This window comes from Somniosus microcephalus, chromosome 31 (assembly GCF_052327205.1).
Source record: "Somniosus microcephalus isolate GS21.2 chromosome 31, FLI_Smic_1.0, whole genome shotgun sequence".
NCBI lineage: Eukaryota > Metazoa > Chordata > Chondrichthyes > Squaliformes > Somniosidae > Somniosus > Somniosus microcephalus.
Window position 1 is genome coordinate 938,933 of NC_141017.1, and position 18,957 is coordinate 957,889.

At 50.8% G+C, this 18,957-nt stretch overlaps 1 protein-coding gene and 1 pseudogene across 4 annotated transcripts in view; both read right to left on the reverse strand.

Moving 5' to 3' along the window:
* LOC147097527 (NACHT, LRR and PYD domains-containing protein 3-like) overlaps positions 1 to 18,957 on the reverse strand; it is an 816,941-nt gene that overhangs the window by 376,331 nt on the left and 421,653 nt on the right. The gene's annotated exons all lie outside the window — the stretch shown is intronic.
* Positions 10,975 to 12,264, reverse strand: LOC147097529 (uncharacterized; annotated as a pseudogene).

Genomic DNA, 18,957 nt, shown 5'->3' on the forward strand with positions numbered 1-18,957 from the left:
CTCGTCAGCCACCAGGAAGCGGCCAAGTGTTTCGTCCCGGTGCCTACATCAAACCACAACCTACAGAGCTCCCACATGCCAGTTGAGCTGAATAGCATCGAGTACATCTTCATCCGTCATGACGCTCACCGGGACCCGCTCAGCCACCTTACACTGGTCCCTTCCATGTCATCGAACCAGGAGACAAGTCCTTTGCGGTCGACGTCGGAGGGAAGCCGGATCACATTTCGGTGGACCGCTTGAAGCCGGCTCATCTGGACTTCGATAGCCCAGTCATCATCGCTCAGCCACCGAAACATGGCCATCCGCCCGCAGCCGCCGTGCCGGTTCAACCACAGCTGCCCGCCAGTTCGACTACACCCGCTGCACCAGCTCAGCTACAGTCGCCTGCCAGCTCGACCACCATTCATCAACTTCCTCTGCCAGGTTATCGAAGTTGATCAGACCTCCTCCTCGTCTCACTTTTTCTGTTAAAGACAATTCTGGGGGGGCGCATGTGGCGGAGCCACCAAAGGACTCAGAGCAGTTGTACATAATTCCTTTAACAGCAATGTAGTTACAGCGTACCTTTAATTACACTGTCTAACTGCACTATGTCTAGTTACCTTTACAGCGCGGTTTCAACGTGATGATGTCATGCCATTCGTCACGTGATTCCCCAATGGCAGGAAGAACGTGATGACGTCATGACGTCAGCCTTCGGACCAGAGGATCAGTCCTTGTGGAGCCTTCAAAGAGAGCAGACCTGTATTCGATGTATTCCAGCAGTTTCTAGTTAAAACCTGTTTTGTTCCATTAAAGTTTGTTGTTTTGATTGCGAGTCGAACTCAGTCTTTTCGTTAGGAACCTCCGTTCCTACAACCTCATGCATTTTATATTTAAATTAAATTGCCATTTACACTCCCAACCTGCAGGTTTGTTATCATCTTGTATTTTGTCGCAATCTTTTTCAGTCTTAACTATACCGCCCAATTTGGTGTCAAACGCAATTCTGAAAACGCAATTCAGATTCCTCAGTCCAAACAATTTGTTTAAATGTTGTAAAGCAGTAGCCATCACCGATCGTTGTGAAACATCACTTTCGGCCTGCTGTCAGTCAGATTAACCCCACTCTGCCTTATTTTTGCAGCCAATTTGCTCTGCCTTCTGCTACTTGTCCCGTGACTGCACATGCTCTGACCTTAGTCCCGAGTCTACATTGTGGTAACTTATCAAAGGCCTTTTGCAAATTCACAGCTTGGGAAAGTCAATGGGTTGGGATATATCAATGGATTGGGAAAGTCAATGGACTGGGATATATCAATGGATTGGGAAAGACAATAGACTGCGATATATCAATGGATTAGGAAAGACAATAGACTGGGATATATCAATGGATTGGGAAAGTAGATGGACTGGGATATATCAATGGATTGGGAAAATCAATGGACTGGGATATATCAATGGATTGGGAAAATCAATGGACTGGGATATATCAATGGATTGTAAAGTAGATGGACAGATATATCAATGGATTGGGAAAATCAATGGACTGGGATATATCAATGGATTGGGAAAGTCAATAGACTGGGATATATCAATGGATTGGGACAATAGATGGACTGGGATATATCAATGGATTGTAAAGTAGATGGACTGGGGTATATAAGTGAGGAGAGTCAAAGATTGTAAACAGCATTGTTGACAGAAACAGAAACAGCTTACGTTAGCATAGTTGTGAAGCTTCTGAATTAGTAATCCCGAAGCTTGGTCTAATTATCTGCAGACGTGAGTTCAAATCACACCACGGCAGCTTTAAAAGTAAATTCCATTAATTAAAATATCTGGAATTAAAAAGCTAGTATAGGTAATGTGACCATGAAGCTATTGGATTTGTATTCACTCTCACCCGGTCTGGTCTCTGTGACTCAAGCTCCATTGCAATGTAGTTCAATTTTATCTGCGCTCAGTTGTATCAAACCACTTCAAAAAAGTTTAAGAGAAATAAAACCGAGCAGACAATTAAACATTGAACTCTGCGTCAGATTAGGACACGACAATGGTATGCCCATCCCAGTCAACCCTGCAAAGTCCTCCTCAGCAACATCTGGGTACTTGTGCCGAAATTGGGAGAGCTGTCCCACAGACTAGTCAAACAACAGCCTGAGAATGTCATTACAGAATCATGATTAACAGTCAACCTCCCAGATTCCTCCAACACCAAGGGAACCAGCTTCTGGTTGCCACCTACCGCCTCCCAGCAGCTGGTGAGTCATTACTCCTCCTTATGAATACCACAGGACACAGAATGTATCCTGGATGGAGGACTTAAAAGTCCATCGCCTGTAGTTTGGCTCGGTAGCACCACGCCAGGCTGGGCTAGCGGCTGGTGACAAGAGAACCATCACGAGCGAAAATCATACTTGAATTCCTCTTCACAAACCTAGCTGTTGCAGATGCAGCTGTCCAGGACCTAATTGCTAGGTGGGTCCACCGCACACTCCTTGTGGAGACAAAGTCAAGCCTTCACACGGAGGACACAATCCATCATGTTGAGTAACACTACCACCGTGCTAAATGGGATAGATTCACGTCACTTCTGCCTTCCATCCTATCAGAGGCATTCCCGTTTGTCGTTTCCTCCACTCCCCCACTTTCCCTGCCTCTGTATTTGCTTAAAACCTGTTACAGCTCCACGTTTGCAGTTTTTATTAAAAGTCGTCTGTATTGATTTGTATGTGGGTTCAATGACGACACATTCATAAAAATGATGTCTTTTTATCTAAGACAAGTTGGCCATGGTAGATTGGGAGACTACACTAAAAGGTATGAAGGTGGACATACAATGGCTAATATTCAAGGAAATAATGCATAATTTGCAACAAACTTATATTCCTCTAGGGCATAGAAACCCAAAAGGAAAAGTGATCCAACCATGGCTAACAAAAGAAATTAAAGCTAGTTTTAAGTCAAAGGAGGAAGCTTATAAAGTTGCCAGAAAAAGTGATCAGCCTGAGGATTGGGATCTTTTTCAAAATCAGAAAAAGGGGGAACCAAGAAATTGATAAAGAAAGGGAAAATGGAATGTGAGCACAAACTAGCGAAAAATATAAAAACGGATTGTAAAAGCTTCTATAGGTATGTGAAAAGGAAAAGACTGGCGAAGGTAAATGTAGGTCCTTTACAGTCAGAGATGGGAGAATTTATAATGGAGAATGAGGAAATGGCAGAGAAATTAAATAAATACTTTGTTTCTGTCTTCAGGGAGGAAGATACAAAAAACCTCCCAGAAATACGAGAAAACCAAGGGTGTGGTGAGAATGAGGAACTTAAAGAAATTATTATTAGTAAAAAAACAATGCTAGCAAAATTAAGGGGGCTAAAAGTCGATAAATCCCACATCCTAGGGTTTTGAATATTGGGATAGTGGACGCATTGGTTGTCATCTTCCAAAATTCTATTGATTCTGGAACGGTTCCTGCAGATTGGAGGATAGCAAAGGTAACCCCGCTATTTAAGAAAGGAGGGAGAGAGAAAACGGGGAACTACAGACCTGTTAGCCTCACATCAATAATTGGGAAAATGCTGGAATCTATTATAAAGGATGCAATAACTGGGCACTTAGAAACTAATACAGGTAGACTATCCTTTATCCGAAAACCTCGGGACCAGCTGTGTTTCGGTTTTCGGAAAATTTCGGATTTCGGAAGGTATTTTATAAGACTGGGAAATTTGTCGGGGGTGGGTCGGCGGGGGTCCGCGGGGGGGGTCGGCGGGGGGTCGGCGGTGGGGGTCGGCGGGAATCGGGGTCGGCGGGGGTCTGCGGGGGGGTCCGCGGGAGTCGGGGTCGGCGGGGGTCCGCGGGAGTCGGGGTCGGCGGGGGTCGGGGTCGGCGGGGGGTCGTCGGCGGGAGTCGGGGTCGTGCGCACGACTTACGCTGACCTTCTGCTCAGCGTAAGTTGTGCGCCACTCTGGTCATGTCGTGCGCACGACTTACGCTGAACGAAAAAACCTTCGGTTTTTAGAGGGTTTCGGTTTTCGGAAGTTCGGATAAAAGGTAGTCTACCTGTAGTAAGATTGGACAGAGTCAACATGGATTTATGAAAGGGAAATCCTGTTTGACAAACCTATTGGAGCTCTTTGAGGATGTAACTAGTGGAGTAGACAAAGGGGAACCGGTAGATGTGTTGAATCTGGATTTTCAGAAGGCCTTCGATAAGGTCCCACACAAGAGGTTGGTGACCAAAATTAGGGCACATGGAATTGGGGGTAATATACTAGCATGGATTGAGAATTGGTTAACAGACAGAAAACAAAGAGTAGGGATAAACAGGTCTTTTTCATGATGGCAGGCTGTGATGTAGCAGTAAAGAATTGCAGAGGTCGGCAGAAAGATGAATAGGGATAATTAACTTGCATCAGCAGAAAACCTTAAAGGAAATACCACTGAAAAAGGGTATAAATATTGAAGTTTCAAATGAGATATCAGACTCGCTTTAATTGGGCAAAGCGATTCTCGGCTTCAGAGGCAGCTCTGTAGTCTCCAACTCTTTGTACCTCGGGGAGCAAAGGTATTTGATATTGATGGATATCCTTTAAGAAATGTAATACTGTAGTGAAGTTAAGATTTAAAAGTAAGCTTCTCTGTTAATAATAAGGCAGTATTGTATTCTCTTTTTAGAACTGTTAACATTGCAATTGACTGATTCACCAACTGTAAATTGCATGTTGGTTCTTTTAATAAATCTTTATATATTTTTAGAATTGTCTCACATAAGTCTTCTGTATCAATAACTCGCAAACTCAATCTCTGTACACTCTTTGGTGAAGAGCTACAGAATTCAGAGGGAGATTTCAGGACCCTCATAATATCCCAGGTGTTACAGCCTTGCTGAACTTATTAAAACGCTATCTGGAGGACGGTAACATTCTCGGGTTGTTCTTTTCCTTTAGGGACAGATAGCCCGGATCTTTGGACCTAATTAAGCGTCTTTAGGATTCGACTACCTCAAACTTTAGCTAAAAGTGAACGTCTGAAAAATACGCCTGATCCGGGGTAGCCCTAAAGGGGCTAGGACTAGTAAATATCTAATCCATGTTGTACCTGCCCTGGGAGTGTTTGGTCGGACAGTGTAGAGGGAGCTTAACTCTTTATCTAATCTGTGCTGTTCCTGCCCTGGGAGTGTTTGTTGGGACAGTGTAGAGGGAGCTTTACTTTGTATGTTACCCATGCTGCACCAATCCTGGGTGAGTTTAACGGGCAGTGTAAAGGTAGATTACTGCTTAATTAAACCATGCTTTACCTGTCGAAGGAGTGTTTGACGGGACAGTGTACAGGGAGCTTTACTCTGTATCTAACCCGTGCTGTACCTGCCCTGGGAGTGTTTGATGGGACAGTTTAGAGGGAGCTTTACTCTGTATCTAACCCGTGCTGTACCTGCCCTGGGAATGTTTGATGGGACAGTGCAGAGGGAGCTTTACTCTGTATCTAACCTGTGCTGTACCTGCCCTGGGATTGTTTGATGGGACAGTGTAGAGGGAGCTTTACTCTCTATCTAACCCACGTTGTATCTGCCCTAGGAGTGTTTGATGGGACAGAGTAGAGGGATCGTTACTCTGTATCTAACCCATGGTGTATCTGCCCTGGGAGTATTTGATGGGACAGTGTAGAGGGATCTTTACTCTGTATCTAACCCATGCTGTATCTGCCCTGGGAGTGTTTGATGGGACAGTGTAGAGGCAGCTTTACTCTGTGTCTAACCCATGCTGTACCTGCCCTGGGAGTATTTGATGGGACAGTGTAGAGGGATCTTTACTCTGTATCTAACCCGTGCTGTACCTGCCCTGGGAGTATTTGATGGGACAGTGTAGAGGGATCTTTACTCTGTATCTAATCCGTGCTGTACCTGCCCTGGGAGTGTTTGATGGGACAGTGTAGACGCAGCTTTACTCTGTATGTAACCCATGCTGTAGCTGCCCTGGAAGTATTTGATGGGACAATGTAGAGGAATCTTTACGCTGTATCTAACCCGCACTGTACCTGCCCTGGGAGTGTTTGATGGGACAGTGTAGAGGGTTCTTTACTCTGTATCTAACCTGTGCTGTACCTGCCCTGGGAGTGTTTGATGGGACAGTGTAGACGGAGCTTTACTCTGTATCTAACCTGTGCTGTACCTGCCCTGGGAGTGTTTGATGGGACTGTGTAGAGGGAGCTTTAATCTGTATCTAACCCGTGCTGTACCTGCCCTGGGAGTGTTTGATGGGACAGTGTCGAGGGAACTTTACTCTGTATCTAACCCGTGCTGTACCTGCCCCGGGAGTGTTTGATGGGACAGTGTAGAGGGAGCTTTACTCTTTATCGAACTTGTGCTGTACGTGCCCTGGGAGTGTTTGATGGGACAGTGTAGAGGGAGCTTGGCTCTGTATCTAACCCGTGCTGTACCTGCCCCGGGAGTGTTTGATGGGACAGTGTAGAGGGAGCGTGGCTCTGTATCTAACCCGTGCTGTACCTGCCCTGGGAGTGTTTGATGGGACAGTGTCGAGGGAGCTTTACTCTGTATCTAACCCGTGCTGTACCTGCCCTGGGAGTGTTTGATGGGACAGTGTAGAGGGAGCTTTACTCTGTATCTAACCCATGCTGTAGCTGCCCTGGGAGTGTTTGATAGGACAGTGTAGAGGGAGCTTTACTCTGTATCTAACCCATGCTGTACCTGCCGTGGGAGTGTTTGATGGGACAGTGTCGAGGGAGCTTTACTCTTTATCGAACTGGTGCTGTACGTGCCCTGGGAGTGTTTGATGGGACAGTGTCGAGGGAGTTTACTCTGTATCTAACCCGTGCTGTACCTGCCCTGGGAGTGTTTGATGGGACAGTGTAGAGGGAGCTTTACTCTGTATCTAACCCGTGCTGTACCAGCCCTGGGAGTGTTTGATGGGACAGTGTAGAGGGAGCTTTACTTTTTATCGAACTTGTGCTGTACGTGCCCTGGGAGTGTCTGATGGGGCAGTGTAGAGGAAGCTTTACTCTGTATCTAACCCGTGCTGTACCTGTCCTGGGAGTGTTTGATGGGAGAGTGTAGAGGGAGCTTTACTCTGTATCTAACCCTGTGCTATACCTGCCCTGGGAGTGTTTGATGGGACAGTGTAGAGGGAGCTTTACTCTGTATCTAACCCGTGCTGTACCTGCCCTGGGAGTGTTTGATGGGACAGTGTCGAGGGAGCTTTACTCTGTATCTAACCCGTGCTGTACGTGCCCTGGGAGTGTTTGATGGGACAGTGTAGAGGGAGCTTTACTCTGTATCTAACCCATGCTGTACCTGCCCTGAGAGTGTTTGATGGGACAGTTTAGAGGGAGCTAAAACTCTGTATCTAACCCGTGCTGTACCTGCCCTGGGAGTGTTTGATGGGACAGTGTAGAGGGAGCTTTACTCTGTATCTAACCCGTGGTGTACCTGCCCTGGGAGTGTTTGATGGGACAGTGTAGAGGGAGCTTTACTCTGTATCTAACCCGTGCTGTACCTGCCCTGGGAGTGTTTGATGGGACAGTGTAGAGGGAGCTTTACTCGGTATCTAACCCGTGCTGTACCTGCCATGGGAGTGTTTGATGGGACAGTGTAGAGGGAGCTTTACTCTGTATCTAACCCGTGCTGTACCTGCCCGGGGAGTGTTTGATGGGACAGTGTAGAGGGAGCTTTACTCTGTATCTAACCCGTGCTGTACGTGCCCTGGGAGTGTTTGATGGGACAGTGTAGAGGGAGCTTTACTCTGTATCTAACCCGTGCTGTACCTGCCCTGGGAGTGTTTGATGGGATAGTGTAGAGGGAGCTTCACTCTGTATCTAACCCATGCTGTACCTGCCCAGGGAGTGTTTGATGGGACAGTGTAGAGGTAGCTTTACTCCGTATCTAACCCATGCTGTACCTGCCCTGGGAGTGTTTGTTGGGACAGTGTAGAGGGAGCTTTACTTTGTATGTTACCCATGCTGCACCAATCCTGGGTGAGTTTAACGGGCAGTGTAAAGGTAGATTACTGCTTAATTAAACCATGCTTTACCTGTCGAAGGAGTGTTTGACGGGACAGTGTACAGGGAGCTTTACTCTGTATCTAACCCGTGCTGTACCTGCCCTGGGAGTGTTTGATGGGACAGTTTAGAGGGAGCTTTACTCTGTATCTAACCCGTGCTGTACCTGCCCTGGGAATGTTTGATGGGACAGTGCAGAGGGAGCTTTACTCGGTATCTAACCTGTGCTGTACCTGCCCTGGGATTGTTTGATGGGACAGTGTAGAGGGAGCTTTACTCTCTATCTAACCCACGTTGTATCTGCCCTAGGAGTGTTTGATGGGACAGAGTAGAGGGATCGTTACTCTGTATCTAACCCATGGTGTATCTGCCCTGGGAGTATTTGATGGGACAGTGTAGAGGGATCTTTACTCTGTATCTAACCCATGCTGTATCTGCCCTGGGAGTGTTTGATGGGACAGTGTAGAGGCAGCTTTACTCTGTGTCTAACCCATGCTGTACCTGCCCTGGGAGTATTTGATGGGACAGTGTAGAGGGATCTTTACTCTGTATCTAACCCGTGCTGTACCTGCCCTGGGAGTATTTGATGGGACAGTGTAGAGGGTTCTTTACTCTGTATCTAACCTGTGCTGTACCTGCCCTGGGAGTTTTTGATGGGACAGTGTAGACGGAGCTTTACTCTGTATCTTACCCGTGCTGTACCTGCCGTGGGAGTGTTTGATGGGACAGTGTCGAGGGAGCTTTACTCTTTACCGAACTGGTGCTGTACGTGCCCTGGGAGTGTTTGATGGGACAGTGTCGAGGGAGTTTACTCTGTATCTAACCCGTGCTGTACCTGCCCTGGGAGTGTTTGATGGGACAGTGTAGAGGGAGCTTTACTCTGTATCTAACCCGTGCTGTACCTGCCCTGGGAGTGTTTGATGGGACAGTGTAGAGGGAGCTTTACTTTTTATCGAACTTGTGCTGTACGTGCCCTGGGAGTGTCTGATGGGGCAGTGTAGAGGGAGCTTTACTCTGTATCTAACCCGTGCTGTACCTGTCCTGGGAGTGTTTGATGGGACAGTGTAGAGGGAGCTTTACTCTGTATCTAACCCTGTGCTATACCTGCCCTGGGAGTGTTTGATGGGACAGTGTAGAGGGAGCTTTACTCTGTATCTAACCCGTGCTGTACCTGCCCTGGGAGTGTTTGATGGGACAGTGTCGAGGGAGCTTTACTCTGTATCTAACCCGTGCTGTACGTGCCCTGGGAGTGTTTGATGGGACAGTGTAGAGGGAGCTTTACTCTGTATCTAACCCATGCTGTACCTGCCCTGAGAGTGTTTGATGGGACAGTGTAGAGGGAGCTAAAACTCTGTATCTAACCCGTGCTGTACCTGCCCTGGGAGTGTTTGATGGGACAGTGTAGAGGGAGCTTTACTCTGTATCTAACCCGTGCTGTACCTGCCCTGGGAGTGTTTGATGGGACAGTGTAGAGGGAGCTTTACTCTGTATCTAACCCGTGCTGTACCTGCCCTGGGAGTGTTTGATGGGACAGTGTAGAGGGAGCTTTATTCGGTATCTAACCCGTGCTGTACCTGCCATGGGAGTGTTTGATGGGACAGTGTAGAGGGAGCTTTACTCTGTATCTAACCCGTGCTGTACCTGCCCTGGGAGTGTTTGATGGGACAGTGTAGAGGGAGCTTTACTCTGTATCTAACCCGTGCTGTACGTGCCCTGGGAGTGTTTGATGGGACAGTGTAGAGGGAGCTTTACTCTGTATCTAACCCGTGCTGTACCTGCCCTGGGAGTGTTTGATGGGACAGTGTAGAGGGAGCTTCACTCTGTATCTAACCCGTGCTGTACCTGCCCAGGGAGTGTTTGATGGGACAGTGTAGAGGGAGCTTTACTTTGTATGTTACCCATGCTGCACCAATCCTGGGTGAGTTTAACGGGCAGTGTAAAGGTAGATTACTGCTTAATTAAACCATGCTTTACCTGTCGAAGGAGTGTTTGACGGGACAGTGTACAGGGAGCTTTACTCTGTATCTAACCCGTGCTGTACCTGCCCTGGGAGTGTTTGATGGGACAGTTTAGAGGGAGCTTTACTCTGTATCTAACCCGTGCTGTACCTGCCCTGGGAATGTTTGATGGGACAGTGCAGAGGGAGCTTTACTCTGTATCTAACCTGTGCTGTACCTGCCCTGGGATTGTTTGATGGGACAGTGTAGAGGGAGCTTTATTCTCTATCTAACCCACGTTGTATCTGCCCTAGGAGTGTTTGATGGGACAGAGTAGAGGGATCGTTACTCTGTATCTAACCCATGGTGTATCTGCCCTGGGAGTATTTGATGGGACAGTGTAGAGGGATCTTTACTCTGTATCTAACCCATGCTGTATCTGCCCTGGGAGTGTTTGATGGGACAGTGTAGAGGCAGCTTTACTCTGTGTCTAACCCATGCTGTACCTGCCCTGGGAGTATTTGATGGGACAGTGTAGAGGGATCTTTACTCTGTATCTAACCCGTGCTGTACCTGCCCTGGGAGTATTTGATGGGACAGTGTAGAGGGTTCTTTACTCTGTATCTAACCTGTGCTGTACCTGCCCTGGGAGTTTTTGATGGGACAGTGTAGACGGAGCTTTACTCTGTATCTAACCTGTGCTGTACCTGCCCTGGGAGTGTTTGATGGGACTGTGCAGAGGGAGCTTTAATCTGTATCTAACCCGTGCTGTACCTGCCCTGGGAGTGTTTGATGGGACAGTGTCGAGGGAACTTTACTCTGTATCTAACCCGTGCTGTACCTGCCCCGGGAGTGTTTGATGGGACAGTGTAGAGGGAGCTTTACTCTTTATCGAACTTGTGCTGTACGTGCCCTGGGAGTGTTTGATGGGACAGTGTAGAGGGAGCTTGGCTCTGTATCTAACCCGTGCTGTACCTGCCCCGGGAGTGTTTGATGGGACAGTGTAGAGGGAGCGTGGCTCTGTATCTAACCCGTGCTGTACCTGCCCCGGGAGTGTTTGATGGGACAGTGTCGAGGGAGCTTTACTCTGTATCTAACCCGTGCTGTACCTGCCCTGGGAGTGTTTGATGGGACAGTGTAGAGGGACCTTTACTCTGTATCTAACCCATGCTGTAGCTGCCCTGGGAGTGTTTGATAGGACAGTGTAGAGGGAGCTTTACTCTGTATCTAACCCATGCTGTACCTGCCGTGGGAGTGTTTGATGGGACAGTGTCGAGGGAGCTTTACTCTTTATCGAACTGGTGCTGTACGTGCCCTGGGAGTGTTTGATGGGACAGTGTCGAGGGAGTTTACTCTGTATCTAACCCGTGCTGTACCTGCCCTGGGAGTGTTTGATGGGACAGTGTAGAGGGAGCTTTACTCTGTATCTAACCCGTGCTGTACCTGCCCTGGGAGTGTTTGATGGGACAGTGTAGAGGGAGCTTTACTTTTTATCGAACTTGTGCTGTACGTGCCCTGGGAGTGTCTGATGGGGCAGTGTAGAGGGAGCTTTACTCTGTATCTAACCCGTGCTGTACCTGTCCTGGGAGTGTTTGATGGGACAGTGTAGAGGGAGCTTTACTCTGTATCTAACCCTGTGCTATACCTGCCCTGGGAGTGTTTGATGGGACAGTGTAGAGGGAGCTTTACTCTGTATCTAACCCGTGCTGTACCTGCCCTGGGAGTGTTTGATGGGACAGTGTCGAGGGAGCTTTACTCTGTATCTAACCCGTGCTGTACGTGCCCTGGGAGTGTTTGATGGGACAGTGTAGAGGGAGCTTTACTCTGTATCTAACCCATGCTGTACCTGTCCTGAGAGTGTTTGATGGGACAGTGTAGAGGGAGCTAAAACTCTGTATCTAACCCGTGCTGTACCTGCCCTGGGAGTGTTTGATGGGACAGTGTAGAGGGAGCTTTACTCTGTATCTAACCCGTGCTGTACCTGCCCTGGGAGTGTTTGATGGGACAGTGTAGAGGGAGCTTTACTCTGTATCTAACCCGTGCTGTACCTGCCCTGGGAGTGTTTGATGGGACAGTGTAGAGGGAGCTTTACTCGGTATCTAACCCGTGCTGTACCTGCCATGGGAGTGTTTGATGGGACAGTGTAGAGGGAGCTTTACTCTGTATCTAACCCGTGCTGTACCTGCCCTGTGAGTGTTTGATGGGACAGTGTAGAGGGAGCTTTACTCTGTATCTAACCCGTGCTGTACGTGCCCTGGGAGTGTTTGATGGGACAGTGTAGAGGGAGCTTTACTCTGTATCTAACCCGTGCTGTACCTGCCCTGGGAGTGTTTGATGGGACAGTGTAGAGGGAGCTTCACTCTGTATCTAACCCGTGCTGTACCTGCCCAGGGAGTGTTTGATGGGACAGTGTAGAGGTAGCTTTACTCCGTATCTAACCCATGCTGTACCTGCCCTGGGAGTGTTTGATGGGACAGTGTAGAGGGAGATTTACTCTGTATCTAACCCGTGCTGTACCTGCCCCGGGAGTGTTTGATGGGACAGTGTAGAGGGAGCTTTACTCTTTATCGAACTTGTGCTGTACGTGCCCTGGGAGTGTTTGATGGGACAGTGTAGAGGGAGCTTTACTCTTTATCGAACTTGTGCTGTACGTGCCCTGGGAGTGTTTGATGGGACAGTGTAGAGGGAGCTTGGCTCTGTATCTAACCCGTGCTGTACCTGCCCTGGGAGTGTTTGATGGGACAGTGTCGAGGGAGCTTGGCTGTGTATCCAACCCGTGCTGTACGTGCCCTGGGAGTGTTTGATGGGACAGTGTCGAGGGAGCTTTACTCTGTATCTAACCCCGTGCTGTACGTGCCCTGGGAGTGTTTGATGGGACAGTGTAGAGGGAGCTTTACTCTGTATCTAACCCGTGCTGTACCTGCCCTGGGAGTGTTTGATGGGACAGTGTAGAGGGAGCTTTACTCGGTATCTAACCCATGCTGTACCTGCCATGGGAGTGTTTGATGGGACAGTGTAGAGGGATCTTTACTCTGTATCTAACCCGTGCTGTACCTGCCCTGGGAGTGTTTGATGGGACAGTGTAGACGCAGCTTTACTCTGTTTGTAACCCATGCTGTACCTGCCCTGGAAATATTTGATGGGACAGTGTAGAGGGATCTTTACGCTGTCTCTAACCCGCACTGTACCTGCCCTGGGAGTGTTTGATGGGACAGTGTAGAGGGTTCTTTACTCTGTATCTAACCTGTGCTGTACCTGCCCTGGGAGTGTTTGATGGGACAGTGTAGACGGAGCTTTTCTCTGTGTGGTAAACCACTTTATCGTTACACTATAGTTATCACTGTTGTATTGTTATCACCGTTGTATCACGATACGAGGTCGCCTCTTGTCGCGCTGTTATACCTGGGCTGACCACCTCCGACTCCGCCCATGGCTCCACCTACCTGCCCAGGTATAAAGGTAGTCGACTGGCTGGTATTCCTCCTTGTTGGACCCGATCACCCACGAGGGTGGGCTCTGTTATTTAGTCAATAAAAACCTTTAGTTACGTTCCTAACTCGTCGCCTTTTATTGGACGAATTGATAGGTATATCAATTTTATTGACTAAATTTTAAAGATGTCTACTACTGGCCAGCCAGAAGCCCTCCCAGAAGCACAGCCACACCAGCCGGCTTGGCTGCAAGCCCTCAAACCACCGTACCTGGATCTAAACCCACAGGCAGCAAACGCAGCCCTCAACTTCAAACACTGGCTGGACTGCTTCGAATCCTACCTGGAAGAATCCGGCGCCCCGCAGAGATCCAAACTAAGACTTCTGAACACCCAAGCGAGCCCGAGAGTATACGCACTCATACAGGACACGACTACGTACGAGGCCGCTATCAACCTACTGAAACAGCAGTACCGCAGCCCGGTAAATTACATGTACACCAGGCACCTCCTAAGATCCCGCCCGCAACAGCCAGGAGAGTCTGTAGCTGAATTTTTACGGGCGCTAAGAGCACTCGGCAGGAACTGTGACTTTAAAGCGGTGACGGCTGTTGAAAATACGGAAGATAATATCCGCGATGCCTTTGTGAAAGGCCTACGGTCCGACTACTCACGGCAAAGACTGCTTGAAGCTAAAGACCTCGACCTGGACAAAGCTGAAGCCCTCGCTCTCTCCCTGGAGGTGGCCCATCAGGACCAGGAGGCGTTTTCCAGGTACTGCTCGCGACCCTGGGACTCGGGCCCGACCCCTACCGCAATACCCTTCGCAGCGCCGCCCCCGGGACCTACCTCAGCGTCGGCGTCCCGGACCCGACCGGGCCCGCCACCCCCGGTACCGGCTCCGACATCGGGCACCCGCGATCGGGCCGCCGGCTGCTTCTTTTGCGGCCAGGAGAAGCACCCGAGGTCGCGCTGCCCAGCCAGGAACTCTACCTGCACAACCTGCAGGAAGAAAGGCCATTTCTCTAAGGCCTGCAGGAGCGGATCTTCAGAGGCCAGAAGTGCCTCATGCGAACTGTGGGGGCGGCCATCTTCTTTCACGGCAACTGAGGCCAGTATCCCCACACGTGAGTCATGGGGGCGGCCATCTTTGATCAAGGCAACCGACCCCAATAGTGCCTCATGTGAGTTATGGGGGCAGCCATCTTCTCCGCCATTTTGTCCTACCTCGTGGGAGACGCCATTTTACCCACCACGCCCGACTGCCACCGGGCCCCCGGACCCGACGACCGCCTCGCCCGCAGACGACAACGACTCGCTTACCTACACGCTAGCCTCCGTCACTCTGGATCAAGCCCGCCCACACCACCTGTCCAAGTCGATGATGGACATCAAAGTAAACGGCCACGCCACGACCTGCCTGTTCGACAGCGGAAGCACGGAGAGCTTCATCCACCCAGACACGGTGAGCCACTACTCCCTCCCTGTCCTGCCAACGCGCAACCGAATCTCGATGGCATCGAGGTCCCACGCCACGGACATTAGCGGCTACTGTGCTGTGACCTTGTCGGTTAAGGGTACAGAGTATAAAAACTTTAAACTCCTCGTCCTCCCCCAGCTCTGCGCTGCCGTCCTACTAGGGCTGGACTTCCAATCCCACCTCCAAAGTGTAACCCTAGCATACGGTGGACCCCTCCCCCCACTCACAGTCGACAACCAGCGAAGGTTAAACCGCCCACCGCGTAACACCTGCAGCCTATCCACCCTCAAGGTGCCGCCACCTTCCCTGTTCGCTAAACTCACCCCCGACTACAAACCCGTCGCTACCAAGAGCAGGCGGTACAGCGCTGGGGACAGAGCTTTCATTTGCTCTGAGGTGCAGCGTCTCCTGAAGGAGGGCATCATCGAGGGGAGCAACAGCCCCTGGCGTGCCCAGGTCGTGGTCGTTAAGACCGGCGATAAAAATCGCCTGGTCATCGACTACAGCCAGACCATAAACAGATACACCCAGCTGGACGCATACCCCCTTCCCCGCATATCTGACATGGTCAATCAGATTGCACAATACCGCATATTCTCGACCATCGACCTTAAGTCGGCCTACCACCAACTCCCTATCCACCCCGAGGACCGCCAGTACACCGCCTTCGAGGCGAATGGGCGCCTATACCACTTCCTTAGGGTCCCCTTCGGTGTCACCAACGGGGTCTCGGTCTTCCAAAGGGAGATGGACCGGATGGTTGACCAGAACGGACTGCAGGCCACATTCCCCTACCTAGATAACGTCACCATCTGCGGCCGCGACCGGCAGGACCACGACGTGAATCTGGAGAAATTCCTCCGTACAGCCCAACGGCTGAACCTCACCTACAATAAGAAGAAATGTGTGTTTAACACCTCGCGCCTTGCCATCCTTGGCTGTGTAGTAGAGAACGGACTCATCGGCCCCGACCCCGAAAGAATGCGCCCCCTCATGGAGCTACCCCTCCCCCACTGCCCTAAGGCACTTAAGAGAACCCTGGGGCTCTTCGCCTACTATGCCCAATGGGTGCCCAATTATGCGGACAAAGCCAGACCCCTCATGAAGTCCACATCCTTCCCCCTTACGGAGGAAGCGTGCGCAGCCTTCTCCCTCATTAAGGGAGACATTGCCAAGGCCACTATGCACGCAGTGGATGAGTCCATCCCCTTCCAAGTCGAGAGCGATGCATCCGACTTCGCCCTAGCCGCCACCCTTAACCAGGAGGGGAGACCGGTGGCCTTCTTCTCAAGGACCCTACAGGGCCCTGAGATCCGACACTCGTCGGTCGAGAAGGAGGCCCAGGCGATTGTGGAGGCGGTACGACGCTGGAGGCACTACCTGGCAGGCAAACGATTTACCCTCCTTACCGACCAACGTTCGGTCGCTTTTATGTTTAATAACAAGCTGAGGGGCAAAATCAAGAATGACAAGATCTTGAGGTGGAGAATCGAGCTCTCCACCTACGATTATGATATCTTGTACCGGCCAGGTAAGCTGAACGAACCCCCCGATGCTCTGTCACGAATTACATGCGCCAGCGCGCAAAGTGATAGACTTCAGACCCTCCACAACGACCTCTGCCACCCCGGGGTCACCAGACTTTACCACTTCATTAAGGCCCGCAACCTGCCCTACTCCATCGAGGAGGTCAGGACCATAACCAGGAACTGCCAGACCTGCGCCGAGTGCAAACCGCACTTCTTTAGGCCGGACAGAGCAAGCCTGATCAAGGCCACCCGCCCCTTCGAGCGCCTGAGCATCGACTTTAAGGGGCCCCTCCCGTCCTCTGACCGTAATGTGTACTTCCTCAACATTGTTGATGAGTACTCCCGTTTCCCCTTTGCCTTCCCCTGCCCAGACATGACCAGTACCACGGTCATTAAATGCCTGAACGACCTCTTCACCTTGTTCGGGTTCCCAAACTATATACATAGTGACCGGGGCTCCTCTTTCATGAGCGAGGAACTCCGTCAGTTCCTACTAGCGAGAGGTATTGCAGCAAGTAGGACCACCAGCTACAACCCCCAAGGGAACGGCCAGGTGGAAAGAGAGAACGCGACGGTATGGAAGGCCGTCCTCTTAGCCTTAAAGTCTAAGGGCCTCCCAACCTCCCGCTGGCAGGAAGTCCTCCCGACAGCGCTGCACTCCATCCGGTCACTACTTTGCACTGCCGTTAACGCCACCCCCCATGAACGAATGTTTGTTTTCCCCAGGAAGTCGACTACGGGAACCACTCTACCAACCTGGCTGACCTCTCCGGGGCCCGTCTTGCTGCGAAAGCACGTGAGGGCCCATAAAACAGACCCCCTGGTCGAAAGGGTGAACCTCCTGCACGCCAACCCCCAGTACGCCTACGTGGCTTACCCAGACGGGCGGGAGGACACTGTCTCCTTACGAGACCTCGCACCCTCGGGCACTCCGGAGACACCACCTTTACCCCCCCCCACCACCCCCCCAATTCCAGCCCAGGTAGACGGCATGCCGGAACCCCACGAGCCTTCGCCGACCACGCAGACACCAGCACTAACACCGGATAATGCAGCACCGCCGCTGCGACGATCGGAGAGGCTTACGAGGCCTCCGGACAGACTGACATACCAGAACTGGTAGTACACTTCACCCCGCCGGACTCAAATCTAAACAACGGGTGAATGTGGTAAACCACTTTATCGTTACACTATAGTTATCACTGTTGTATTGTTATCACCGTTGTATCACGATACGAGGTCGCCTCTTGTCGCGCTGTTATACCTGGGCTGACCACCTCCGACTCCGCCCATGGCTCCACCTACCTGCCCAGGTATAAAGGTAGTCGACTGGCTGGTATTCCTCCTTGTTGGACCCGATCACCCACGAGGGTGGGCTCTGTTATTTAGTCAATAAAAACCTTTAGTTACGTTCCTAACTCGTCGCCTTTTATTGGACGAATTGATAGGTATATCACTCTGTATCTAACCCGTGCTGTACCTGCATTGGAGTGTTTGATGGGACAATGTAGACGGAGCTTTACTCGGCGGGTCGGGTACGATCGGTGGCATGTTGGGTACGATCCGTGGCAGGTCGGGTGCGATCGGTGCCCTGTCGGGTGCGATCGGTGGCGGGTCGGGCGCGATCGGTGGCAGGTCAGACGAAGTCGGTGGCGGGTTGGTTACAATCGGTGGTGGGTCGGGCGCAATCGGTGGCAGGTCGGGTGCGATCGGTGCCGGGTTGGGTGCGATTGGTGCCGGCTCGGGTGCGATCAGTGACAGGTCGGGTGCGTTCGGTGGCGGGTCGGGTACGATCGGCGGCAGGTCGGGTGAGGTTGGTGGCGGGTCGGGTATAATCAGTGGCGGGTCGAGCGAGATCAGTGGCGGGTTGGGTGCGATCGGTGCCAGGTCGGGCGTGATCGGTGGCGGGTCGGGTGCGGTCGGTGCCGGGTCGGGCGCGATCGGTGGCGGGTCGGGTGCGATCGGTGGCTGGTCGGGTGGGAAAGTTGTTATTTTTGACAGTGGGTCAGGAACCCGCTGTCATCTCACTCCCACGCGCCTTTCCCCCCCAGCGCGTTTGTCATCTCAGAGCCGACCCGACCGGCAGCAGCGGGCGACCCAATTGTGATGATTATCAGGTAGTTTACAGGCTCTTGAGCCTTTTTTCACTTACTTTTTAAATTTCACTGCATGGCCACGGGATTCACAGCTCGGGAAGCACGTCTGTCAACATGAGGTGGGAGTTCAATGGCCATTGCTCCAGCTGATTTCTCGATAGCATGAAATGTACAGTAAAAGCTCCCACCTGACAGATGATCACTTTCCTCAGGCAGAAGCTGTTGTTCAGTCCATTTCCAGCACAGATTCTGCAGACTGCAAGTGTTTCCAATGTGGAAATATAGAAAAAGGGGCAACTATAGATTGCAAGGCTTGCTGGGATATTATATTTGGTCAACTTAGAATTAGAGCTTACCTCAGCAACTAATATCAGACAAGCTGTCAGCAGTTGTAACAACAATGAGGATGTGATAACCGAAACCAGACACAACAATGAGTAAGGGCCGAGAAAAGGCTAGTCCCTAGAAGGAGATGGTAACTGTTACTAG